Here is a 27,568-nt window from a genome sequence, read left to right as displayed (position 1 = left end):
AAGGGTTAAAAAGTTCACCTAGCCCAGCTAACACCTGACCAGAGGAACCAATGGGGGAACGAGATGTTTCAAAAGGAAGGAGGGAAGTTTTTCCTTTGTTTAGAGTTTCAGTTTCAGTCGGAGTGAAAAAAAATCAAGGAACCAGCCTCTTATCAGAATAGTAAGTTTTAAAAAGGAATAAATAGGTTTATGTTTATTTCTCTGTAACCTGTCTTATGCAATTAGAGGTAGAATCAAACCAGGGAAAAAAGTAGTGCTTGGGGGATGGTGGCAGTGATACCAGATCTAAGCTGGTAATTAAGCTTAGAAGTGTCCATGCAGGTCCCCACATCTGTACCCTAAAGTTCAGAGTGGGGAAGGAACCTTGACAATGACATTGTGAGCAATTAACATACTGTCACCTATGGCCAGACTGTAGAGGAGTTTCTCATGTTGGTTAGCACTTACTTACACAAGTAATCCCTTTGTTGTGTATGAGACTCCTTGTGTAAGTGCTCACTAATGTGACCACAGCCTCCACAAGCTAGCACATAGCATAGAAAACTATAGGTGTACAATGTCTATGATGGGTGAGATTATGAACCCTTTTCTCAGAGTAGTAAGCAGATAAGCCCGGATCACAAATGTATTTAGGCTCCTAACTTCCATTGATTTAACTTAGTCACTTGAGTGGTCCGTTGCAATCAGTGAGTGAGGGGTTCCCATTCTGGCTCACTGGATTCCATACAAGAGGGCAAAATACTTTTCAGGTTGTGAGGAGTTCACCTCATCCTATTTCCTTTTGTTAGAAAATGATACGGTGAAATCATAATTTAAAAAATGTGCCAACCTTTATTGTATTTTCATCTTTTTCCTTATTCCTTCCCTTCCTAGTTTTTTAAAACTAGAGCTTATAGTGCCAACCACCATAATAAGAATCAGACATGCCATATTTAGCTTTAGTTAGTACTGTAACATAAGGGCTTTGGGAATTTCTTCATAGTTTTGGAAGACAACCACAGCATGAAAAGCTACAAACTCGACTGTTCCGTTAAAGATTCTGGAATGAAACCATCTGCTGCTGTTCCTTTCTATCTGTTATTGGTGCTGTATTCTACCGTCTCAAACTGTTTGTTGATTACTGGGGATTTTTTTTGTCTGGCATAAAATTGTTCAATTTTGATTTCATTTTTCATTAAGTCATTTAGGGCCAGATCCTGATTCCTTCCTTCACATAGAGTGGTAGTTTACTCTTCAAGTGTCTACATTGGTAATGGAACTCCTCAGGGAGTTATGTATCTCTTGACATAAGTAAGGGTGTCAGAATCTGTCTTTTCTTGGGTATTACAGAATTATCTTTCATCATATTTAGAAAAACAAACAAACAAACAAATGTGATCCAGTGTGCTACCGACAGGAGTCAGTAAGCCATCTGTTATGTATGAATAAATGAAATGCAAACTTTACTTGCATTTATCAGTTGTGGAGGACAAATAAAAATTTGTGTCAGCAGATGATTAAGAACCTGAGTTGTTGTAACACTGCAGTGCTGTGTGTATGTGTAATACTTCACAATTGTGTGCTTTTAGCTGCACAGAATGGAGGTAGAGCCAGCTGAACTGAGGCGCTGGAATCAAAATAAACAGACTTCTGGAGGTCATTATAGTATCTCATTAAAATAATCTTTTTTACTTCTATGCAAAGGCAGTAATATGTCAAACTGCTGGAGCTCAATTCTCCTAAAAGTGTCTGTGCATTTTATTTAAAGTACAGTACTCAGAGCACTGATTCTAAAAACGGTTCCCTGCAGACTGCGTTATTTAACTTATTTGGCTGGAATTTTGCATGAAAAAATGGGGGCATCTAACCTTCCAAACTTAAATTCTTGTGACTGATTATTTCTCTTTTCTTTTCACTAATTAAGGACCTACATGTTCATGTGTCCCTCCTTGCAGAGGCAGGACATTAGGTTATGGAGGCTAGATTCACAAAGGGACTTGGGTATTGTGTCAGGATGCCTATCAGGTGCCTAGAAAATCAAGAGAACAACACTACAATTCACAAAGCCTAAGTTAGGCACTCAGGCTTCCCTATGCAATGAATGAGACCAGGTGCCTTAGAATGTGATTCACAAAAGCCAGCATGCTCAGTGGGGAGCCAGCTAAGCTAGCCAATGGAAGATGCTGATGATAGGGGTGTTTCCTTCACCCAGTCCCTCTTACAGAGATAGGCGACATAGTCTGGCCTGTAGGGAGGCCTGTCTCTGCCAGTGATCTGCAGCAAGGAATCCATCTCCTGCAGCCAGGTGCTAAAAGTGTTTCTCAGGAGAATGACTTAGGCAGGTGCCTAACTCCTCACAAAACAGTGGGCGGAGGAAGTGATAGTGGTGGGCCAGAGAGACCAAGAAAGTGTGAGAACGCTGCTGTGGTCTGGTGGCGAGGACACCCACCTGGGAGGTGAGAGATCCAGTCCAATGACCATTTGATTATTTAATCCAGTGTGGAACAACTTCAACTGGAAATATTGAGGGAGCCCAACACAGAACAACTCATGGCTAAGGCTATGATTTAGTCACGGGTATTTTTGGTAAAAGTCCTGGACAGGTCATGGGTAATAAATAAAAATTCACAGCCCTCTGACCTGTCCAGGACTTTTACCAAATATATAATTGACTAAATCTCTACTTCTGGGGCCCCACTGGGGGTGGGGGCCTGTTTCAGTGCTGGGGTTGACTATCCCCTGGTCTGTGCTCCCAGGGACCACTCAGGATGGCTTCTGGGCACCCCTGGGGCCTCTGCTGATTGGGCAATCCCCAGGACCACTGCTCGGACATTCCCCAAGGCTGCCCCCAGTACTACTGCTTGGGCAGTCCCCAGGACCAGCTGCACCAGCCCTTGATCAGGCAGTGACTGGAGCCAGCTGCCTGGGTGGCCTTAAGTCAGCTGCACCAGCCGCTGCGAAAGTCACAGAATCTGTGACTTCCGCAACCTCTGTGAAAGACTCGCAGCCTTATCCGTAGCCCAGTGGCTAAAGCACACTTCTGACAGTTGGGGGACCTCAGTTCAAATCCTTTCACCTCCTGAGGTAGGTGCAGGGGGAATTAAACCTTGGTCTCCCATATCGCAGGTAAGTGCTCCCACCACTGGGCAAAAAGTTATAAGATAGAAGGCATCAGTACTGTTGCCACCACCACCGGATTTTGAGAGGGACCCAATCCAAAAGGTGACCTCTGAGCTCATCTATAGGATCAGTTCCCGCATGCAAGGTTTGTGTGTGGATGCCTGTCTTCCCCTGTTTAGAATCCCTCTGGGGCTCAAGTGGGAGATAGGCACCCAGAGAGCTAGAGGGAGGCAGTAGTGCCCATGCTCAGAGGCAGGAGTCTAGGTACCCAGTGAATTCTGGTGCCTACAGGGTTAATGAGAGTTTTGTGAATCACAGTGGAGCCTAAAACTGTGACTTCAATGCTTAAACCTGGACTTAGGCACTTACGTACCTTTGGGAATCTAGCCCATAGAGTGAAAAGTTATACTGGGTCCAACTCTGCTCTGTTACACCAGCGTATATCTTATGTAACACCATTTACTTCAGAGGAGCTACTCTAGATTTATGCTCTTCTAACTGAGATCAGAATCTGGCCCACCATTGCTTCAATAGTTTCCATAGCACTCCTCCTCCTCCGCCTAAACCAGTGCCTAGTGCGTCTTTTTCTCTCATTGGTATCTTCAGGCTTTATAGCTACAACTTCAGCTGTAAGTGGGCAGATAAGACAATCTGTCTGAAACCGTTGCCAGTGGAGTTCTAACACCCACGAGCTCTCTGCAGCCAATTTACTTGGCAGCAAAAAGTTCCTTCAACACAGTCTTAAAAATTCTTTCAAAAAGTATCCAGTCTTGTTTAGAGCCTCGTCCTGAATTCCTTTGTGCATGCCAAGCTCTGAGGGCCTGATCCTGCTCTGCTGGCTCCTGTTGAGTACTTCCTGACCCTGAGATGAGTCTGCCTGAGAGCCGTGAGACTGCCCTGGTGCTAGCTGAAGAGTAGAATACTGCTTAGGGTGAGTAAGGGGGGCAGACTTGGGCCCTCACTAATGGCAACCGATGAGAGCTGTATGAGTGTGAGGAAAGCAGGATTGGGCCCTAAATTTCAATGTGGTGTTACAAAAGCTGTAAAAATTGGTAATGCATAAGGGCCACAATCTGGCCCAGGCTGTACAAATGAACAGGGGCATAGGGGCAGTAAGACACCCTCCTCCCACCATACACACATCTGTGCAGCCTTCCTGGGGCTTGGGTCTGAATGATTAGGGGGAAGAGAGTGCTGCAGGGAAGCTACTCCCCACCTTCAGCAGAAGGGCAAGGAGTCAGTGGAGATAACTATGGAGCAAGTAGAGCTGTAGCTCCATGCCCCTCTTTCCAGCATGCCAGCCAATGCAGCTCAGCCAGCTTGGGGATGGGGATTGCTAATTTATTAGGAGGCTACTACCCTTGGTGCAAGAGGAAAGCAGGGTCAGAATCGTGTTTATCTTGGGTGAGCCAGAGGGTCTCTATCCTCTAAGCTGATTGTGGTTAAACAAAGTACCTCAAAGCCCAAAGAGAAGTGAAAAAGTGCTGCAGCATGTCCTACAAAAATCCAGGGCAGTGGGGAGACATTTCTTTAAAAATACGCCTATAGGTTTATGCAAAATGTGCCTGTCCCCTGCTTATGAGCTACATACTCCATTTAGGCAATGCAAACCGAAGATTAAAAATATTGCTGCTTTATCTGCCTCATAATCTTCCTATTTCTACTGCAAACTAGAAGGCCTATTTGAGAAGTCACTTTCTGGTTGTATTCAAATGTGAAGATACCAGAAATTAACCCTTTTATAGTGTGAGATTTTTGTCTAGATTGCTCACTGATTTATTGCTGTGTTAGAAGGAACCTCACAGCTGGATTGCCGATATAGTGCAAGATGTTTAAATAGAATGGTGGGCTGGAGAAAATATACTCTTTGGAAAGGGCACTTCTAGCCATAGCAGTAGCAGCAGCAGCAGAAGAGTGGGTGGGGGGAGGTTATATGTGGGAATGGTTACAAATTTTCCTGGCATAGGTCCCGATTCTGACCAGGTCCTCCGTGGGTTCACTAGCAGTAGGATGCTGCTTCTTGCATCCATGCCCAGGGACTGTACTGAATCTCAACAGGGTGCATAGTGGGAATAGAATTTGGCCTTTCTTTGCACTGCTTTATTAAACTGTAGGAATGGGATGGAATTGCCAGCCAGCTAGAAGAGTCAAAAGGTCAGAATAGAAGAAAACACCTATTCTGTTTTACAGCAAAAGGCGTTCAGGTTGGAACCCACCATTCTCCTGACAAATATGGGGAATGGCATACCAACCTCCACCTCCTCAGGTGCTTACACATGTTACATCTGGCAAAATTTCCCATATAGCACTGAAGAGCTATTTTCATTAGTTCATAAAGTTACAGCATATTCCAGTTCAAGGTTGATCCCAATATTTCTGTGGTTCTGGGTTTTCCATCTGATGTGGTTTTAGAGAATACTAGTGAAGCCTGGAAAAAATCGTTTGTTTCTAACCACAACTCATGGATGTTTTCCAGGAAGAATGGCAAAATTTGCTCTGAACATCCTCCTCCTGCTTTGCATTAAAGATTGATTGATCCTTCTTGGTTTACCTTCCATTTGAACCATAGTATTGGGGCAAGTCCATATTATATATATAATCAAGTCCTTGTACTGAACTTTCCTATGACATATTCCTCTATGTATTAACGCTGGCGTGTTCAGGCACCACCCACTTGCGGTAGTTGTGGGCAGCTAACAAGATGTTGAACATCTCATGCAGAGAGAATCACAGAAACTGTTTTCAGTTTCATTAGGTCTGTTATACATGTACTTTCCCTTCCGACTTTGTGCATTTAAATTCCACTGAAGAGGGAGTATCAGCTTTCCTGAAGAGAAGGAACATCGGCTACTCACTGAGCAACAGCTGAAAGCTATCACTTTGAGTCTCAGAATTTTTCGGACATTGGACATTTTCTCTGGAAGACACATTTTCACTATAAACTAGTTCCACTAAACTTCCCACAGCAAATGGGATGATGAAAGCAGAAGCTATTCCCAGTTTACAATCATTTCTTCAAAAGGTAACAATAATGGCTCTGTAAATGGTATTTGATACATCAGATGTTGCAAATAACCACAGACCTCTTGTCCCCAGGAGAGAAAGTCACTTCAAGTTTAACAAAGCCAACATGTGACATTTTCCTGTGGTCCCAAGTGTTAGCACAATCAAGAGAAGTGAAAAAATTGGGTTCCACTTGAAATTATTTTGCTAGTCATTCTGCATAAGAAAAGTATTACAGTTAATCTAAAAAGATTTTCAAATCCTTCTTCGGCAATTATCTTTTGCAAGGGAGCATCTGAAATAATACTACTTTGCCCTTACAGAGCACTTTTCATCTGGGAATTTCAAAGAACTTTACAAACATTACTTAATTCTCTCATTGCCCCAGAGAGGGTGGGTAACTAGAATAGTATCCACATTTTGCAGATGGGGAAACTGAGGCATAGAAAAGTGAAGTGACTTACCCAAGATCGCACAGCCACTGGGAGTGGGAGAATCAAAGAATAGGCTCAGGACTCCTAACTCCCACTCACATTTTCTAACCACTAGATCACACACTTTCAATTTAGGTGTTTGGATATGTGATTTTGGCGGCATGGACTCAATTCTCCCTTCATTGAAGAAACAGCAACTACTAATGAATTAGTGTTCAATGCAGTCACTGATTTTTCCAGCTGTGTGGTGACGTACACTAGAAGTTCGAGGAGAGGAAGGGGCTCTCAATTGTTTAGGAAAGATTGTCTATAGAAGTATTTCAAGCACATATGTTCCTGTGTTGTAGAAAAATAGCATGAGGGATCAGAGAACTTCAAACAATTCATACAAAAGTAATGTAGAAGGAAAGACACTTATCTTGCCATCATATGCAATTCCTGATCGCTGAACAAACAGCATTCATAGCTAAGTAAAGCCCACTGTACAGATGCCAAACCTGTGGTGGATTCAGAAAAGGAGTTGGATGAGCCAGAAATCCATCATGTGGAATTGTTATGGCTGGGTGGGGGAGGAGGGGAATACATGTAATTTTTGGGAGACTTCTGCTCTATTCATTGGTTATGATTTCTCATTTCTAGTCTGCCATTCTTCTTCCTGTCTAGAAACTATATACAGTAAACTTAAGTGAAAGTGTCATTTCTCTCCTAAAATGTAATATACTCTGTTTCTTCCATAGTATTATGCCATGCTCTGAGGACAAGATTCTGTTACTTTTACTCACATGGAGCAGTATCTTTGAATTCAGTGAGACTACTCTTCTAGTAAGAGAGTACTTAACGTGAGTAAGAGTAGCAGAATCTGGCCCTTAAGTGTTAATAATTGGTGGTTGTCTGTTCAGAGAAGGTAGTTCAGGGCCATTTTCCAGTTATTGTTTCTGAGAGGAGGGCTTGCTCAAAGAGGTGAGTATTGAATTGTGTCTTCAAGTTTGCTGGATTCAAGCAGAGCCTGATTTCTGGCAGTAGGGATTTTCATCGCTGAGGGCCTTTCGCCAAGAAGGCTTGGAGGATACAGGTCTGAGATCCATAAATAAATAGCTAGATCTGTATCTGAAAGGAAGGGATGGGGAAAAAGTGTTTGGGCATTGCTGCTATTTTGGTGTCCAGGAGCAGTAGTGAATCTAATGAGACTTGAACTGGCAGTCTCTTAGTGGACTGGCAGACAGATTACCTCAGTAGAGCTCTGACCTGCCAGATCCACAGAACTCTCCCTTGACTGACAAACTGATTCAGTCCAAATGGTGCTAAATGGTTTCTATATGTCTAGAGTGGAAACACTGAGAATATTGGAAAACCCAACGATCCTCATCTTTGCAGCACCTTAAGCCTGGTTTTCACATCTTCACTTTCCTCACGAAAAAGGGGTATGTCAGGAATATAGCCGAAGCTCTATGTTTATCCCCAGTTTAGATGGCCTGAGTGCAATGACATATGAAGCACAACAGGATGTTGGATTCCCTTCACTCCTTGGTTCACATCCAGCCCAGGCTGTTATGGATTAAGGGTCATGTGTCTGGAAACAGAGAAACTTCAGCATTTATTCTGCTGTGTACTAATTTCTGCTGTTGATATGTAATCGTATCTTGCAATAGGTTTTCCAATGTATCTGAGGCAGGAACTATTGATGTCTATAAGGGGTGGTGGATAGTAATTTAGTTTCCCCTTGACTGTCTCACACTCTACCTGACCAACTTTCCATTTTAGCCCTTTGTAAAAATCAGTCCCATTTAAGATGCCTTAAGTTGGGTGACAAAAAATTGAGGAATTGAACATCACTACTCACCTCTGTAAATCTTGGCCTATGATTTTGACCTCTGAAGATTCTTTAGGAGAGCTCCTTCAAAGAAGAAGAACAACAAAACATCTGCAGGAGCAGAATATACCATTTGATTAAGTCAAAATCTAAACTATAATTAAAACAAACTTTTTAAAGAAAAGGCAAATGTTAATAGGACTATTTTCTAATACCTAGTGCCCAGTGGAATGTCTGTATTTTATTTTACCATTATTTCTATAGCATAACATGACCAGATGTTCAGGTCTTACCATCAGTAACAGGTTTTAAGCAGAGAACTGGAAATACATTTGTGTGTCAAAATGATTTACTAATTAATTCTGCCCAATAATGAATTCCAACTTTAAATAAAACCAATAAAAGTTCAGAAATGTTTAAAAATATATCCACTGAGATGATTCCAGGTCAGTCAAGTTTTTCCAACCTCTCCACTAATTGATTAAATTCCAGGTCTGGACAGTTTTAATTTTAAAGGTGTAGAGTATGTATTTTGAACCTCTGTTCAGTGTACTCTAGCAAAGTGTATGATAGGAAGCAGATCATTTAATATCTTGTCAGGACACTTTAAAAATCTGAACAGTTCTTAGACTCTACACTGGACCTCTACGCTGGAATAAAAGATGTGTGGAACTGCCATGACTGGCCTGAATCAGTTGACTCTGACTCACGGGGCTTGGGCTGTGGGGCTAACAATTGCTGTGCAGACGTTTGGGCTCGGGCTGGAGTCCAGGCCCTGGAACCCTCCCTCCTCACAGAGATCCCAGAGCTCGGGCTCCAGGTCAAGCCTGAATGACTACACAGCAATTTTACAGACCTGAAATCTGAGCCCAAGTCATCTGACCCAGGCCAGCCCTGGCTGTTTAACTGCTGTGTAGACATACCCATAGACTTTTAGGCCAGAAGGGACTATTGTGATCATCTAGTCTGACGTCCTGAATATTGTAGGCCACAGAACCTCACCCACCCACTCCTTTAATGGATCTCTGGCTGAGTTACTGAAGTCCTCAAATCAAGATTTAAAGATCTCAGGTTACAGAGCATCCACAATTTAGTTTTGTTTAAACCAGTAAGTGACCCATGCCCCATGCTGCAGAGGACGGTGAAAAACACTCAGGATCTCTGCCAATCTGACCTGGGGGAAATTCCCAAATACAGCGATCAGTTAGAACCTGAGCATGTCACCAGCCAGACACCTGGGAAAGAATTCTCTGTAGTAACTCAGAGCCCTTCCCCTCTAGTGTCCCATCTCCAGCTGTTGGAGTTATTTGTTACTCACTGTCACAGATAGGCCACATGCCATTGTAGGCAGTCTCATCATACCATCCCCTCCATAAATATATCAAGCCCAGTCTTGAAATCAGTTATGTTCTTTGCCTCCACTGCTCCTCTTGGAAGGCTGTTCCAGAACGTCACTCCTCTGCTGGTTAGAAACCTTGCTCTAATTTCAAGCCTAAACTTGTTGGCAATCAAGCTAATATTTTTTAATTGATTTTTGTTATCTTGGTTTCCTGGATCACTCTAGAAAAATCTAAGATTGTTCACAATTTATTTAATTATTAGTTGAGCTACATTTCTAAGGCTGTTATCCTTGTAAATTAAAAACATGCTAATTTCCTTTCAGTGTTTGTATATTATCTCTTTGTATAATAAGAAAGTGTGAAATTGAATTTCTAGGTCAAGTTCAACATCTTAATCTGGGAAAACTACTTCTTGAATAACATAGTGCAAAGGTTTAAACCAACAGCTCACACATTCAGAATATCCGTACCATTAATATGATTTAATTCCTGCCTTTTTCCCAGCAGCTGATCTTGATATCAGAAGTCAGGAAGTTATGACTCTTTAAACAGTGCTTTCAGATTAGCTATTTCTTGATGACAGTTGCTTGTGATTTCACATTTCCAATAATAATATAACATTGATTTTAGTCATTAAAATTAAACAAAAAGTAGTGTTAAAACTGGGGGTTTCATCCTGCAGATCCCCATTACTCACAGAAGTAATGCTTACTTATGTGACTGGTCCCTAGAAAGTCACTACTTGCATGTAAAAAGCTTAAAAATAAACATTGATATTATCCATCAAAAGTATATATAAAAAAATTGCATTGTGCCGAGTCTAATTATATAGGATTAGAAAACAAAGCAAAAGCTTCCAAATTTAAGAATGGATACAAGACCTCATGCTTTAGGGCATAAGGCAATTTCTAAATGAAGAGTTTTATGAATGATGTGGGTGAGTGAGACTCTGTGGCCTGCGTTGTGCAGGAGGTCAGATTAGATGATCATAATGGTCCCTTCTGACCTTAAAGTCTATGTGGTCAGATTCTACCACCCTTACTCATGTTAGGAGCACCTTTCCGTTTGCCTTACAATGTGGAGGTGTTAATTTAGACAAAATTCCTATTCAGGTCATAGATGGAGATTTGTAAAGGGCGATAGCCAACTGAGATCTAGTCAATTAAAACAAGAGCTAAAAGTAGCTTCTCGTGTTACATCTGTCCTGAATCTCCCACCTTTGGACACTGGGTAGGGGTGGGGAGAAAAAAACAGGACCTACCAGCAAAGGAAGGACCCAGCAAGTCCTGGCAGTAGGCTGTCTCCCACCCATGCCAATCCCTGAATGCCAAATATGCCATGTCCTAAATCAGGTTGAATGCTGGAACCTGTACTCATGCCTTATGGTTATTAACGAAGGGCAAATCAGGGGTGCAGCATTTTGATTTAGTTCAGGAATTTATTCAAATATATTTGAACCTCTTCTTGTGAGATTTTGTGTACTTACAGCTTTGGGTCAAATTGCAAATAATGTGTGAACAGATTTTCTAATGTTATCCCAGCAGCATAATTTTGAGGAATGAGACCAGCGCTAGGTATCAAATGCTCCTAGCTCTGCCACTAACTTACTGTGTAGTCATGGGTGACTCACTTAACACTTTCTGTGTCCTCATCTGAAAAATGAGATGACCATAGCTGATGGGTATTATTAACTACCTGACAATGATGCCAATAATTTCCAAGTCTTAGAACATATGGAGAACTTGGAACTTCAAAGTCCTGTACAAATATCAATTGCTAATGTCTGACCAGGGTTTTGAAGATGTGAAGTACTATATAAGTGCTAAGTATTACTATGACTTCAGTATCTTAGAGCCAAAACCAGCAAGTGATAAGGGACTCAAACATTTGAAAAGTTTACTGTACTTCAGAAATTATTCTTATTTGATTCTTGTTTGGGATAAGTTTATGGGCCAGTTTTCTTGTTTATCCTCCAAAACTGCTTGCATACCTAAAGTCTACACAATTTAACAGTGTGATCAATGTTTAAAAAAGATCATTCAGCCTGTTAGACAAATGAGACTCTGTATATGTTATATAGTTGAGGAGATTTGCTCTTCATTACTTGTCTTGAAAATTCTGTAACAATCTATGTGGATTACTCAGATGTGGTTACTGATACATTCCCTGTAAGATTGTGGTATGATATTAATGTTAGTTTTAGGGCATCACTATTGATATTGGCTGGCATTACTCACAGCCTTTTAATCAGAAGGAAGAGGTGATAAAGACACCTTTATGATATGCCAATGTACGATAAGAACGAGAAATATTTTTTTTTGTATGGAAAAAGATTAAAGACATAACAGAGAAAAGGGTCTTTGGCCTGTTAAAATAAAGTTGACCAGATGTCCTGATTTAGGCATAACAGACCCTCTTTAACAAAAAAAAAAGCCAAAAAAAGAAGACAAAAAAAGCACATCCCTGTCTAGGTTTCTAAAACATAATAATTCAGTTCTGACTTTTGCAGACTACCATTATTTTTTTATATTGCTTTAAGGACTTGCTTCAGCAAGCTAGTTAAGTATGTGTCTCACTTTAAACATGTGAGTAGTCCCACACATGGTAGGCATGTGCTTAAGTATCTTGCTGAATCAGGGTTTCAAACAGCATCTACCATTCCTTTGAGATCTATTGGACTGAACTGGATCCACTGCAAACAAAATCCAGAATATTCAGTGTACCAGCAGGACCACAGTGAGGCTGGAGCGAGAATAAGGCAGTGAATTCAGCTGCAGTGATGGGATAAAGCTGGGCATTATCTACATACTTTACAAATACATATTGCGTTGTTGAAGTAACCATGGAGCAAGGACCCGGAGAAAAGGAAACCCTCCAGTGTCAATAAAAGACAATCCCATGTCCCTTGGGAGTTTTGCAGTTCACAGGGGACAATCCCTCCCTCCCTTCACCTGAAACTGCCTGTTCCTCTTTGAAGCTCTGACGATCAGGTCACCTCACAAGTAACATACACAGAGATACCTTATTAGCATGCAATATTCTCATTCCACCAGTCAGTCTGGTTTAAGAAGTTTATAAAGGTTAGCTATAGACATCTGTCTATGAAACAGCCTAGGCCTTTACACATAAGCCCACAGTGTGTTTTCAAGGACTTCAGATCATCAGCCTATAGGTGTCTGGAGCTAGGTGCTCTGCGATTGGAAGTGAATGACAGACCCGTAAAATAAAAACCTTGCCCCTCTGCATACGCCACGTGGGATTCTTTAAGATCACTACTCTCTGATTAAGGGCTTTGTCAGTAGGGAGAAGGGCACTAGTATGATTACATATTACAATGTTAAAAGTCCAACCTGCTCATTGAGTAACTACTCTACCTTTGGGTCAGGCACAGGTTGTGGAACAATCTCCATTAGGTTTTGGAACTTAAAACTGGCTCTTTTTCTATCAGTTAACAATATTTCAGTGAAGTTAAACTTAAGACTAGAATTTGAATATGTACATTTTCATAACTAAAAATGTGTGTTGCTAAAAGAGATGTTTTCCATTCATAGTGGCCTTAGCCCAGTGGTGCAGGTTTCCCATTTAGGGCAGATAAAGCCCTAAAAACTAGCAACACCTTTAAAAACTTCTTTGGTCCTTCTGGTCTGCTTAGAAATCATCTAAATACATTCCAGGTGCTAAAGATGAATAAATAATAATTTTTCTATGCTAACGTTTGGGGCAAAGGAAAATGATTACATTTATATATAGGAGGAGAATGCACTAGCAATGGAAAGCTTTTTTTAAAAAAGCATTACACCTTGGGTGCTCAGTGATAAACCTAACCCGCAGAGTGAAATGGAAGAACATATAATTGGTTTATTCAATAATTTGCCGTGATTGTTCTTAAAGTCTGAGGAAGGATTTTTAATGCATATTTGGTAGTTATCAGCTTTGATTTAGTTAGTGATATTTAAGAGGATAGGTGACCTCTGGGTGTGGAAAAAGTCCTCCAGGATGAGAGGTTACATAATTATGAGACCAGACTAGTATCTAATCATTTAGATTCTTCACTTCAGTCCAATGGAAAAAGCAACATAGATAAAACTTACAGTACTGTTATTTGCTGACTTCCATTTCCAGCCTTCAGGACCATGACCAGGATTATGGAAAGGGAAGGCAGGGTGCTTTCCTCATTAAATTGTGTGCCTCTCAGTAGGGTTTCCTGTTAAGATAAAGGGAGTGGCATAGTGTTCTAAGGCATACAGGAACAAGCCAGTAATAAGCCCAACCACCCTCACGTTGCATAATCAGGTACTGAGGGGTGTAGCAGTGAATTTGATTGTGAGCCTTCTTGAAAGTACAGCAGACATCTCCAAGGGGTAGATAAAGACCATTTGGCACATTGAGGTGTGGCCTTTCTCCCCTGACTACTCTCTCTCTCTCTCTCTCTGGACAATGTTGAATTGAATTTCTAGTTGCATTTTCCCAGTTTAAAGGTTATTTTTGAGTTTACTACTGCTGGGGCTGGTTTCATAGGTGTGAGGATTAACAGAATAATGTACAGGGAATTAATTTCCCTTTTAATAACCAGGGTATACTGTAATTAACAAAACAAACATTTTTGTTTCATGCGAAGAATGGGTTTTCCAGGATATATAAATGACCTGCTACATTCTGTTGTTGATGTTCACCAGGGTGCAAACACATTTTGTGGGCCAGCTACCATTCACATTCAGTAACCATTAAATATTTGAATGAAAAATTAAATTTTCTTAGGAGGCGGCCAGTGTTGGAAGTTGTCTTGCTGGGGCTGTGTCATTTCTCTTCTGTTATGCTAACTGCTGCTTCTCTCCTGAACCAGGCCTTTCTGTTATCATCAGAATGGAAAAAAGATGTGCACATAATGTTTGTAAGGGTAAAAATCACCCCTCTGGCTAAGGTACCACCTAAATTCCACTTAGGTCCTCATAATAGGACTTAAGTGGGACTTAAGAGGAGAAGAGATCTGGGGCTGTTTCTTTGCACGGGGGTGAATTTCAGGCAATATTGTTTAAATGTCTGTTCTGAAGAAAAGTCTCACAGGAGGGGAAGATGCATGAACTTGGTGCTTTAAGACAGCTGCCAAAAAACAGTTTAACAAAAATGCTGTATATGACCACCCAGCTGAGTGAAAGAGTCTGACATCTTTCTGTGGGTATTAGTCCTAACTCTGGAAGAAGTCTCATTGATTTCAAAGGTACTGCTACTTAATGTGACTAAAGGTGGCAGAATCTGAACCTGAGGAACAAGAGCAAAGATCTTTGTTTCGCAATCATTTTATCATGTGGCACATGGGTACTTGGTCTCATTTTTATCACCGTTGCTTAGCTGAACTGCAGACCAGCCCTCCATATCATGTTCTGCAGAATGCAGCCCCCTGCAAAGCATCAGAGTGTTCCAGTTTTAAACCTGTTTTGAAAAGTATTGGGTCTCAGAGAAGATATACTGGTTTAAAATGGTGTGAGATTAGAATTAGGCTTTCTGTTTCTAATTTGAACAATACTTGGTTTAATGTGCCCTGGATCAGTCTCCTCGATGGGACGTAAAATCCAGGCATTGGCCACTTCCAGTCTTTGAAGAGTCCATGGCTCTTTTTGCATGATATGGGATATTGACTCTGGTGTCCTTGCCAAATTCCAAATTCGGCTATTGATCACATCCTGTCCATTTAAATTCTCTTTATTGCTTTAACTGGACATGGGTTTTTTTCTCTTCCTGTCTTGAAGCTGTTGTGTAGTTGTATAGTTGCTGAAACTGTTATGTAGCTCCTGCCTGCATGTGTCTCTCTCTAGTCCCCAGAGTGAGAGGAGTAGAAAGTGGGCTGTGGGGCACAGTTAGGAAAGGTGGCTGTGCAGCATATTCAGCCCCACCACGTAGCTATCATCAGCCCCTGTGGTTAATTCTACAAGAGTGGCACTCTCCAGGCAATCAGGGATGCGAGCTTGGGAGCAGGGAGTTCAGTGGTCTTTTTCGACCAGTCTGTCAGAAACAAGGGAGAAGATAATAACTCTGCTTTGCATAGCAGTAAGTAATGCTCAGTGCTTTTTGAGCACTGTTGAAGGGCCAAGTGCATGCGCTTGCCAGGAGGCAGGTCCCAAGCATAGTATTGACACTGAGTCCACCTTACTGCCAGTGCAAGTGTGCTGGAGAAGTGGAGAGAAGCTGGTGATATCTGTGCCAGCCTGGAAATCTACAAAATGGCTTCTGTCTTTTCCTATGTCCCTGTTTTTCCCAGGGCATGATGCACTGCAATAGTGGGAGAGAATAGCTGCAGAATATTCCAGGTAAGTGTTCTCTTCTTTGGGTTTATATGCCAAAAGAGAACACGGTGTCCAATATGCACGTAGGCCCCAGTCCTGCTGTGAAATGTGCATGGTTCTGCCCACCTACATCATAGTGCAGGATTGGGACCCTCACTGGTAGCTGTGAAAGGCTCTACCTCAAACTGATAAGTAATAATGGCTGCCTTCCTGTAAGGTGACCCACACTGAGTGGTGTTGGGACAAGCAGCATGGTTGGAGTTCAGTGAAGGCTGCTCTCCAGCACTTTTAAAATGGTTCAGTACAATTTAGAATAAGGACAGTTCAGGGAACAACTAGAGAAAAAAAATACACATCTCCTTTCCCCCGCCCCACCCGGGTTAATCTTGCTCAGGACACATGAATCACTGAACTAAATAAAGTTAGAAAAAGGTGTGTTAAAAATCCTGTGCTATGCCCTATAATTCAGCAGGGAGTGGAAAAAAAAAAACCATCAAAAGTCCCCACTTCTTTTTATGTTGCTACTTGGAACATTTTTGCCTTTTTTGCAGTAGACATGAATCTTCTCTTTGGTGGTTTTTTTGTTGTTTTTTTTTAGTCCCTTTCATTTTGTAGGGCTGGTACCATAAACTTCAAGGCCTAATCCACATGCAACAACTGTGATGGAAAATGCCAACAGACTGCCCTGTAGGGGAACAGGAGACAATAAAGAAGGCTTTAAAAAGTTTTTATTGAGAGCTCACGATGTACACATGAAAAATGAATTTCAGGACGCAAGCCACTCTTCAGACAGAGCCATTTAAATCTGGATAATGTTAACATTCCTGGTGCATGACAAAGGTCCACCACTCCCAGTGCTGATAATCATCCTGCTCTAAGAGGCAATAATATGTAAGGATGAACAGAGACTGTGGCACCAAATCCTCCTCACAAGCTGCACTGACAGATTTATCTTGGAACCCCTTAGCATTCTTTTTCGGGGTCAATTCGCCCTTGAGGGCTAGGCTGGATGGCTCTAGTCCTTTGTAGGACTTGAACTATTTCATCAATGTTTGTGCATGTGTATGCATACTTTGGCAGAGGAGTTAGTGGGGGTGGAGGAGGAGGACAGGGGAAGTCCCTGCTCCCAAAAAGAAAAGTACTAGGATTTCACTGTTTAACAGGCATTGTACATTCAGGCTGTCTCAGAAGAAGAGAGCATGATTTGCTTACACTGAGCCATAGATTCAGTCACTCTGTACATTGCCTTGTGCAGACGTCTAATAGTGCTGTGGTTTGGCAGTGATGGTGGATGCGTGGATCATGCTGCAATGACAGGCAGTAGTAGGCGCTGTGATTTTTAACCTGTTGAACACTAGCGTTCTGTAGCCATGTGGGTGCAGAGCAACATTTACCGTACAACAAACCCATCAACTGGGGAAGACTGCAGATTCTCTTTCTTGATAACTGTGAACATTGCCCCGTTAGGTGAACTTTTACCAGTAGATTAAGTGATTTACATTGACTCACTTGAAGGAAATTCCCTCAGTAAAATTTCAGACCTGTCCTGGTCTTTTAATACACAGGTCCAGTTTCTCAGCTGGACCTAGCTTCCATGACTGTAAACCATGCCAGCTGGCTATGGTGCCCCCTAGAGTCCATTCACCAGCTGGGAACTATTCCACCAACTCCTTCCACCCCCCCTCTCCCACCCCAATACACCCCTTGCACTGAAGTCTGTGAAGATGGCAGCAAAGGAACCAGCTCTATACATGTTGGGGGCATCCTCAGCAGGGGATTAATGACTGGAGGTTTCGGTTCTCTTTGTGTTGGCTGAGCAGTGCAAAGAGCGTGAGGCAGGGCTGCGAATCTAGCTTAGACTCAGTTCCTCCACCTCTGGAGTTAGGCTCCTTAATCCACAATAAAGACAAACAAACACAGCCTCTCATTGGTTAAAATCCTGCCCCCCAGCACACAGCCTCAGCAGCACTGGGGAGTCCTTCCAAGGGGTGACGGGAAGGAGTCTTCCTCTTCAGATTGCAGAGCTCTGTGCTCTGCAGACACTACTTCAGGTCAAAGCTGGAGTAGAGTCTACACTACTTGAATACTGCTTACAGAGGGCCAAATGGCTGGTGGATCTGCAGCTCCACTGTCCCGAGTCCTGCTCCCTTCCCATCCTGTCCACAAATCCCAGCTGGCCATCCAACAGCATGAAGGGAGCCTCAGAAGATCTGAGGTTACACTGGGTTCCCAGGTGTTGCCCCCTGTAAAATGGAACCAGATTGAGAAAGGGTCAGTATTTGCCCTGTTGGGAGAACAATGGGCTGCTAGACTAACATTCCCTATCAGATCCTGGCTGAGTTCACACTTTGACCTAAGTTTATATTTATGTCCCATCTATACCACAGTTACTCCATTTTGAAGTACAGCTTATAAAATCAGTTCCTGATGACATGATTGAGCAGGCTGGTGTGGATGAGGCATAACTTTATTAAAGGGATCCAAAAACTATTTATAAGATTGTGTGTCACCTGTGTTAGCAGAATCTGTTTTTAAAACCATTTTTCTTACATATTGGAAACCATAACACAGAGAGTGCCTGATTTTGTGGACCAAGTCCTTAGTGGTGTAAATTGGTATAAGTCCACTGAAGTCAATCTCCATATGAAAACAACTAAGGAGCTTGTCTATTGCATTTGATGCTCTGATTTACTGTATATCTATAATACTAGTGACTTTTGACATCTCCTGCTTGTGAATCCCCATAACTGTGTGAGGAATCTGAGTGTAATGTCAAGCAGCCAATTTTATTTGAGAAGATATTTTTATACAATTTTTTTAAGGTCAATGATAGCTGGAAACAGATAATTTCTGATAACGTTTTGGTTCATGAATATGTCAGTAGCATCAAGGCTCCATGGACAGTTAAGTACTACCCGCAGCAATTCCCAAAACTGGCTGTGTTCCACAAGTGGATCATGACTCCAAAGCACTGTATATAAAGCACAGTATTACCACTGCTAAAATGGCTTCTTAAACCACTGCACAAAAGTACTGGGCTTTTGACCTAAAGACAAAGGACTCCAGGCCAGTTCACCAGCACAAAGCCCTGTGCTCAGAAATGCTAGTTACTCAATGCATTTTTCTTTTATTCTCCCTCAGGGAGAAATTGGTGGGAAGACTAAAGGGAGAACAATGTTTGCTGTTCTTGTGCAAGGCAAAATGACAAATGACAGTCAAAGAAGCATGACAACACATGTAAACTAGAACTAATAGAAACGTACGTGCTGTCTGCCTGGTTACTCAGACCTGGCATTGTAAGCAGCTTCCATCACAATATGGGGGTTGTTTGTTGTAACAAGTGTATCACAAAGGGGTGGGCAACTATTAAATGTATTAACTAACTTTTTATTTAAAAGCCTTTCTGATCCATCTAAAGCTGTACCAAGGAGACAGATAATATTAAAATACTAGCTGGAGTACCTGTGTGTTTCTAGTTTGACTGTGATACCCACCTCTTTGTAACAGCATTCCAGTAAGTATTGCAAGAACTCAAGTTACTGTGCCAGCAGATTAACATATAGAGCTCTGGAACATTTATGATTTGACATCACTACTGAGTTAAAGAGATCTGGTGTGAAGAAAAAAAAAGAACAGTGCTGTCCCCCTAGTGTCTCCTTTCAGAGCAGAGGATAAAAGAAAGCCAAGTGGCCCATCAGACTTCAGGCCCCTAATAGCTCTTCTGGCCCCTAAACAGGATGTCTTTCATGTAACATACGAAAGAAATGAGTAGTCATTCATTTTGGATTAAATTCATCCTTGTAGAAACCTAGCGCAAGGCCTCTTCACCGCTTACATCACACATACTCTCTGAGACCGGGGCTAACATTAGAGCACAGGCCTTGTGTTGGCCCTCTGCACAGGGGTGCATGGCATCCCTTACGCATACATTGGGTGTTTTCTTGAACTTTAGATGAATTTGCTGTACATGCTGCTTTGCCCTCATTAAAATAAACACTCTAGTAGTCCACAGTAATAGACCTATGGAGCCCACTACCATAATAGTTCATTAAGGCTTAGTGGGAGTAAAACAAGGATTAAATACATATATGGATAATGAAGAATTCCACAGTTATGTTAGACAGGATTAAAAAAGAAGTGTCCAGATTTCACTGGGAAATCGCTTGAGCTTTATGGTGGCAAGTAATTCTAATGGGTACAGCGTGGACTGGAAGTGAGGATAGCTCTGCTCTTTGTGTTGCCACCAACCATCTGTGTGGTCTTGGCAAGTCACTTAGCCTCACCAGGCCTCAGTTTCCCCATCTGTGAAATCGATATAGTACTTATCTACTTCATACGGAGGCTGTGAGGCTTATTTGTTTGTAAAGCCCTTTGAGATCTTCAGGTGAAAGGACACTGCAGACGTCCAATATATTTCTGTGCTAAACAGATATTTATTATTGTAAACATTGGGTATTTATTCCACAAACTATACATTGAGGAGGGAAATCATGCCACTCACTCTGCAGCAAGGCAACAAGGGGAGGGAAGCCCATGCAGAGGTCTCACCACATATGTACACCTCAAAACTCTGCCTTGCGGCAACCCCAGTGCCAGTGCAGCTAAGCCACGCAGATCCACCAGCCAATTCCCTCCCCAGTGGCGTTGCACTAAAGCAATGGTGTGGCACTGATGCTGCTGTAGGGCTTGTGATGGGGATTTAGTCTCTCCTAATTGCTCTGGGGCTCCCCTGCACTGAGCATAGGAACTGAGATTTAGTCTCTTATGCGTATAGCACACTGAGATTTAGTCTTTTATGCATATAGTACAGCATTGTAAAGAACCTGCCAGCCGTGATATGCTCCCCACTTCTTCAGCAGCCTCACCAGGTTTGTGAGCCTATGGAGAACTTAATTTATTGTTATTTTAAAACATGTTTCCTCCTGGTTTTAAGAGCCTCTTTGGAACAAAGTTTGAGAATTGTTTTTTGGAATCTTGGAAACCAAAGAGAGTGGTTAAAAGTAAGAAGGTGCTCCTGGCATAAATCAAAATAATTTATGATTGGAAGAGTGGACACAGAATGTGCAAAAGAATTCAGAAGAGAGAAAGAGTAAACAGTCGGGAACCTTAGTGGAGTATGAAATGCTTTCTAAGGTTTACTTTCAAGGGTTTGCACTTTTCTTTGTCTGCTCAAGAGGTCCTTGAATTGCCTAAGATCAATTCATTCAGCATATGCACAGACATCTGTAGGCAAAGAGTGGCTCTTTCAGAAGGTGTCTACACTAGAACTCAAACTGTGTCAGTCAGAACTGTGCTTCAGCACTGTTCTTGCTAGCCAAGAGCTAAAAAGGTGTGCTTGGCCAACATAGACTGGAATGAATTGTTTTACAAAGTCTGAGCGGAATAGTTATAACATGTATTTCCTACATATTTACAGGGGACAGAAACTAGCACCTTGCTAGTAAGAACCATACATATGAATGGTTCTGAAGCAAACAGTCTGAACCCAGTGTACACAGAGCTTAACAACCAGACTCTAAATCATCTAAGCAAATAGATCTTGTGTTTTTTCTTTCATTAGGGATCAACTGGGGAGGTTTCATAGTTATTCTTCTTCCGGAACACTTCTTCTTCCTGCTCACCCCATAGAAATTTTTGACAAAACTGCCACCCATATCCAGAAAGGCTGGGATTATCAAAGATGCCTGAGAGAATCAAGCATCCTGCTTCTGAGAGCCTGATTTCCTTAGGCTCCTTTGAAACCACGAGCTCTAAATGATAGATGGTTTTCTAAAGAGGTTTGGAAAGGTTGATTTCATTTTAATTTCTCTCTCAGATAATACTATGTCAGAAATGTACGAACTTAAAGATCAGCTGGTTACTTGCCTCTGGAGGGTTAAAGCAAATAAACCTCAACCATTATAAAGTAATTCCCTGTCTGAAAGACACCAGGCTCGATTCCTGCTGGCAAAAGAACAAAGCCCCATTCTTTCATATGTATTTTTTGGACTCCCTGGCGTCTCAGATAAAGGACAAGTATCTACTAGTGGATTAACATTAAGAAGAAGTCAGAATTAAAAAAAAATCAGTGAGGGTGTGTAACTGAAGCTCTGAGCAGTTAAAAAGCTTAGACCAGTAAACTCCTAGCCACCAACTAATACATGCTATGGTCTGACAAGGCGGCAAAACTCTAATAATCACGGAAGCATATGGAGTGAGAGAAAGGGAGACACACATGGTTATTCTGTGACAACCACCAGAGCTTCAGATGCAGCACAGAGGCCTATTAATTTATTCCATTGCCCTGCCTAAAAGTGCTGACCTCCCCCACTAATCCTGGCCCTTCAGGGTTCTTAATTTCCAGGATTGCTCAGCCCAGTCAGCCTGTTCAACAATTTCTTTTCTGAATTAGTCTCTTTGAAGAGGCCCTATTTTCTGTTCAGTGACATGAAAGAGATACTGATGCTGATTATCAAAGGCATGTGCTCCAAACCACCAAGCATCTAATGCCCAAGGGAGGTAATATTATCTCTGCCTTCAACTTTTACATCCTCCCGCTGAGAAGGGCTGGGTGGTTAACTAGCACATCATTCTCTTTTTTTCTTTCCTACTAATTTTACATGAGATATTAAGCAGAGGGAAAGTGAATTAATATTTTAAGCTTGTAGATCACAGTAAGGAAACATAATCTTCTGAACTGGCTACAGGGGTGACTGTTGCAAAGACGACTTCACAGTAGTTTGCAGAAAAGCAGGTTTATCTACATTTTGCTACTGCACTGACAGGAAGTTTCACTGCTTTTATTTGGAGTCTGCATCATCTTTGCTTCACGTTATTGTAAACCCTGTAGCCTGAAGCTATCAAGGGCAGGGCACTCCCTACTACCACCTGTTGGTGAACAGGGGGAAAACAGAGAGATGCTCCATAGGGAAAGGAGCTCTCCACTACAATCTTTAGTGAACAGGGGGAGGAGACACCTTAGGGTTGTTTGGTTTCCCTGCTGTTTACCCAGAACTCCAGAAAAACAGAAGCTCCATAAGGAAGGAGCTCTCTGCAACCCTGTACTGGCAAACAGGGGAAGTACAGCTTCAGTGACAGCTTCATTTGCATAAGCTTTCTACACAGAAATCCTCCAAATGACACTTTGGGGAGTCCCCAGAACTGTACACAAACTCCAGTTTGGTTGGGTAATGGGATGGAACTGCAAGGAGAGGGAAGGAAAAAGGTCTCCTGAAAAGGACTCTGTTCAAGGGTCTTATAGGCTAGGGATCCTTCTTCACTGCACACTGTGCAAAGAGTTGACACACAAGCCACGAGAGATGATGCAGCTTCACAGTCAGAGACACCAAAGAGGTGGCACTTTGCTGAAGCAACAGAGGGCAGCAACAGTACTGAGTGAACTCTGGTAAGCAACAATAAATTGGAAATCACTGTAATTGGGTTGGGTGGTGGAGCCTGAGGACCAGATCAGCCAACTCTTCCCTTTGGGGCTGGTGACAGGCCTGCCAGGGTGCCTTCACAGTGCCTGGGACTATGCTATCCACTGACACCAAACATGAGTGGGGTATAGCAGAGAAGACGAGTAGGGGGAATGACATATTAAAGGGACATTTGCTCATTGGACATTCCTACCAGTGGGTGGGGAACTGAGTTAAGGGACGACTGCCAAATATGCTGTAGGGATGAAGGTTTTATTTATCATTCTTTTAAGTGTGTCGTCACTGCACTTTCCCAAGATGATGCGGTGTTGTCTTGTCCCCTGTGAAGTTTCTCTTATTTTATATACAGAGTCAGTGCTTGTGAGTGGGGGAAGAATTGCCTGTTGAAGATACCCAGAGAAGGTGTTTAGTTTTACCCAGCTTTCTGGGTGGGGATTTGAGCTGGAGGAGTTAAAGTAAAGTTTAAGAAAAACTCTTAGGCTTTTGAATCTAGCCCTTGTTGCTGACAACATCTGGCAGAAGGGTTGCATTATCTTGCAATTAAATGGGAAGAAAATGTAGTGTAGCATTTATGATGGATATTTTAACCCCCACACGTCCTCATCCACATATGCAGATTTTTTCAATTACTCTGTATGATGATAAAATTTCTTTTATACACAGCTTTGACTGATATGAGAACATTATTATTATAATCATTAGTCTCGTTTCTTATTTATATTACAGTAGTGACAAGTGGCCCCAAACAGACTCAAGGCCTCCTTGTGCTAGCCATTGTATATACATAGGAAGAGATAGGCCCTGGCTTGAAGAGCTTACACTCTTGATGAAGGGTGGGAGAAAGGAAATGTTACAGCTGGCCCTGAGAAGGGGAATTGAGACTGAGTTACTCCTCAGGGAGCTGAACCTAGATCTCCTGAGTCTCAGTCCATTGCCTTGACCACAAGACACTTTGTCCTCTCTACAAGCATAGGCTCAATCACTGCACACAGGCAAACAGATGAGGATGCAGGGGTCTGCTAACTGGAGTCAATTGCAGGATCAGGGCTTTGCATTTCTTTACTTTTGTACAATTAAAAGCTCAACCAGAATATCACATTAACATGGAGGGTTGGTTTTTTCCCATCTATTTTCCTTGGTTAATCAAAGCAAAACTAAACAAAACATACAAAAAACCCACAGAGTGAACATCTTGAAATAAGCTCAGCAAGCTTATTTCAAGGTGCTACATGATTTCAAGGTGCTACATGAGAGCTTTCCCTAACTCGATAAAGAAAATGACGTACTACGTACATGAGCAGTTTTCTGTTTTCATTAGTTAATAACTACTTATTTCTTAACCAACATATTGTAACTCAGCAAATCATGCATTCCTCATTTATGAGGGCTATATAAGAACCTAGATAGATTTAGGAACATTTAAGGCTATAAAGCGGAACTATTTTTGAGTTATATGACCACCGAATAGTCACGTGAGACATGTCAATCATCCCTTTTCACATTTGGATGATTTAAAAAATGTCCAGATGAAATTTTACAAAACTTTAAAAATCACATCTGGACACTGACTAAATGCTTAGATAGAAGGAGATGATTTTAACGGAAATCATAGGGGTTTAGAATGAATATATCACCTCAACCACAATGACCATGAGACTGTAGTACACAATGGGTTCAATTTTTCATACCATTAGCTATGCAAATGCAGGTGCAGTTACTTGCAGTTATACACATAGAAGAATGAATTCTGCATGTGCAATTAGTGGATTTGCATGAAAACCTGTTGAAATTGATGGGGAATCTTTCTATTGAGGCTGGTGGGCAATTGTTCAGGGGGCTGTGGATCAGCCCCAAATGCACAGACTCATTATGGTGATCATTAGTTGTTGGTAAAATCAGACCCAATATGCTTTTTCTGAAATGACAGGAATATGGTTTATGGCAGGATGAAAGTTTAAGGTTGTAAACTTCAGGCATGCTGTTCATTGTTATTTCACCAGCTTTGAAATGTAATTTGAGCACAGATTCTAAGTAAGCTACAAAGAAGAAAACCTCCTTTTTGGCATTATTTCTCTGTTTCCAGAATAACATTGCTACCCACCAGTGAATAATCCATTCACAATTATACTAATAAGTATTTATCAGGAAAGACAGAAATAGCACACAGGAACAAATTTTCATGATGTTGCTTCATACAATGCTTACATTTGGCTTTCTGGAGCAGAAGAAAGATTTTTCTTCTCTTTATTGTCAAAGAAGATAAATTGCTCTAAGGTCTGGCTAAACTGCCAAAATTCCAGAAGAGGCTGATTCCACTCAATGCTGCACGTATGTATTAATGGATTACTGCAGTAAGAATGAACATTATGACCACTCTTCCCATTCTATCAGTGATAGCATTTAGCGCAGGGGTTCTCAAACTGGGGGTCAGGACCCCTCAGGGGATCGTGCGCTTAATACATGGGGGGGGTCACAAGCTGTCAGCCTCCATCTCAAACCATACTTTGCCTCCAGCATTTATAATGGTGTTAAATATACAAAGAAGTGTTTTTGATTTATAAGCGGGGGGGTCGCACTTAGAGGCTTGCTGTGTGAAAGGTGTCACCAGTACAAAAGTTTGACAACCACTGATTTAGCCCCATGCCTTTGGAACAAAATCCAATCTTGATGGCCAGTGACCGATGGAGTGCTTATTAAAAGAACATTCCGATGAGGTATGCACAAACAGAACAAAATGATCGCTTCCCACCAAAAAAAATTACTGTTCATTTTTACCTTGCTTTGAAAATTTTTTTAATGATTCATCATTTACATCAGACTTCAACTTTTTTAAAAAAGTGTATTTAATGCTTTTGAAAAGTACCAGATTATTGTCACCGCATGGTAAGCCCTTCATTCATCCATAAATCAGGCAGGGTATTTGTAGAGGTAGTAACAAATCTTAGTCCTACAGGCTGATATCTGTTCCTCAACCCTGTCCTAGAAGGACCATGCTAAACATGAGTGGGTACTTTTGTCTCCTGGCAGGAACTGTATTTGGCTTTTCTGATGCCACACCCAACAAGATTTTAAATTTAACGTCAACTCCGCTACTGATGTTAGTTTGTATGATATGGATACCTATCCACATGGAAATCGACTGAGTTACTTTACTCACTTCTCCTAAGCTGCCAATCAGTTATGGAATGACACAATAAATTAGATCTATTTTACAGAATATTTTCCTGGCTCAAATATTCTTTGTTTCAAATGAATAATAAATACAAATTTTTTAGGCTAAACCCTGCAGCAATATATAAAGTTACCTGGATCTCATCTAAGCCACCTAGTCTACTTATCTAACAGCAAAGCTACACAACTAGTTCAGTGCCTACAGATAATGTCTTAGTATAAAAACATAAGAATGGCCATACTGGGTCAGAACAATGGTCCATCTAGCCCAGTATCCTGTTTTCTGGCCCATGCCAGATGCTTCCAAGGGGATGAACAGAACAGGGCAGCCATCAAGTGAGCCAACAGTTTCTTTTAGAATGTTTCTTTTAGACTAGCTAAGGTCATAGGTCTCTTACATCAGCAGCATAGTAACAAGAGGCATACAGTAACAATACAAGTAAGTCAATATGCATTCACCCATAGTATGCCACATACATACAAGACTTACCCAGTGGAAAGGCTTTATGACACCAGCTATATCCTGTTAGTTTAAATAATCTGTTCTATAAAGCCCTGCTTTGAAAACTTTTGAGGGAGATTTGTGGTTTCAAGGCCCATGTTATGTTGACAGAAGTACTAATGAACCAGCACTTTAATTTCAGTGATATCCATTAGCAGAATACCATTTTGTTGCTACCTTATGCTACATAGTCTGTCCGTCCCCCTCCCCTGGCCAAACACATACATACACATACCTAAACAGAGGTTGTGGGTAAAGAAATTCATGTAATCTTATGTTGTGTCCACCTCTCTTGGATTTATATAGTCAAAATGCTTCATATTTTCTAATGTATATTATAGCCAGTACACGGATTTTCCCACTGATGCAATTCCCATCACTGAGTTTAACCATTCTCCATAGGTAAGTATGTCTCCATCTTTTGAGTGTCCATGGATTAGATGGTTAGCATTAGCTATTGCTGTCATCACTACCCATTTTGCCAAAGTCTGCATGTGTTTAGGGATCTCT

At 41.6% G+C, this 27,568-nt stretch overlaps 1 long non-coding RNA gene across 1 annotated transcript in view; it reads left to right on the top strand.

Annotated features, from left to right (window-relative positions):
* Positions 1-3,780: 3,780 nt before the first annotated feature.
* LOC115646662 overlaps positions 3,781-27,568 on the top strand; it is a 66,661-nt gene continuing 42,873 nt past the window's right edge. The window contains exon 1 of the long non-coding RNA XR_003999095.1: positions 3,781-4,030. This is a non-coding gene — a long non-coding RNA (uncharacterized LOC115646662). The remainder of the gene's footprint in view (positions 4,031-27,568) is intronic.

The sequence above is a fragment of the Gopherus evgoodei genome, chromosome 2, assembly GCF_007399415.2.
Source record: "Gopherus evgoodei ecotype Sinaloan lineage chromosome 2, rGopEvg1_v1.p, whole genome shotgun sequence".
Lineage (NCBI taxonomy): Eukaryota > Metazoa > Chordata > Testudines > Testudinidae > Gopherus > Gopherus evgoodei.
Note: the sequence above shows the minus strand (reverse complement) of the source record. Positions and strands in the feature narration are given on the sequence as shown.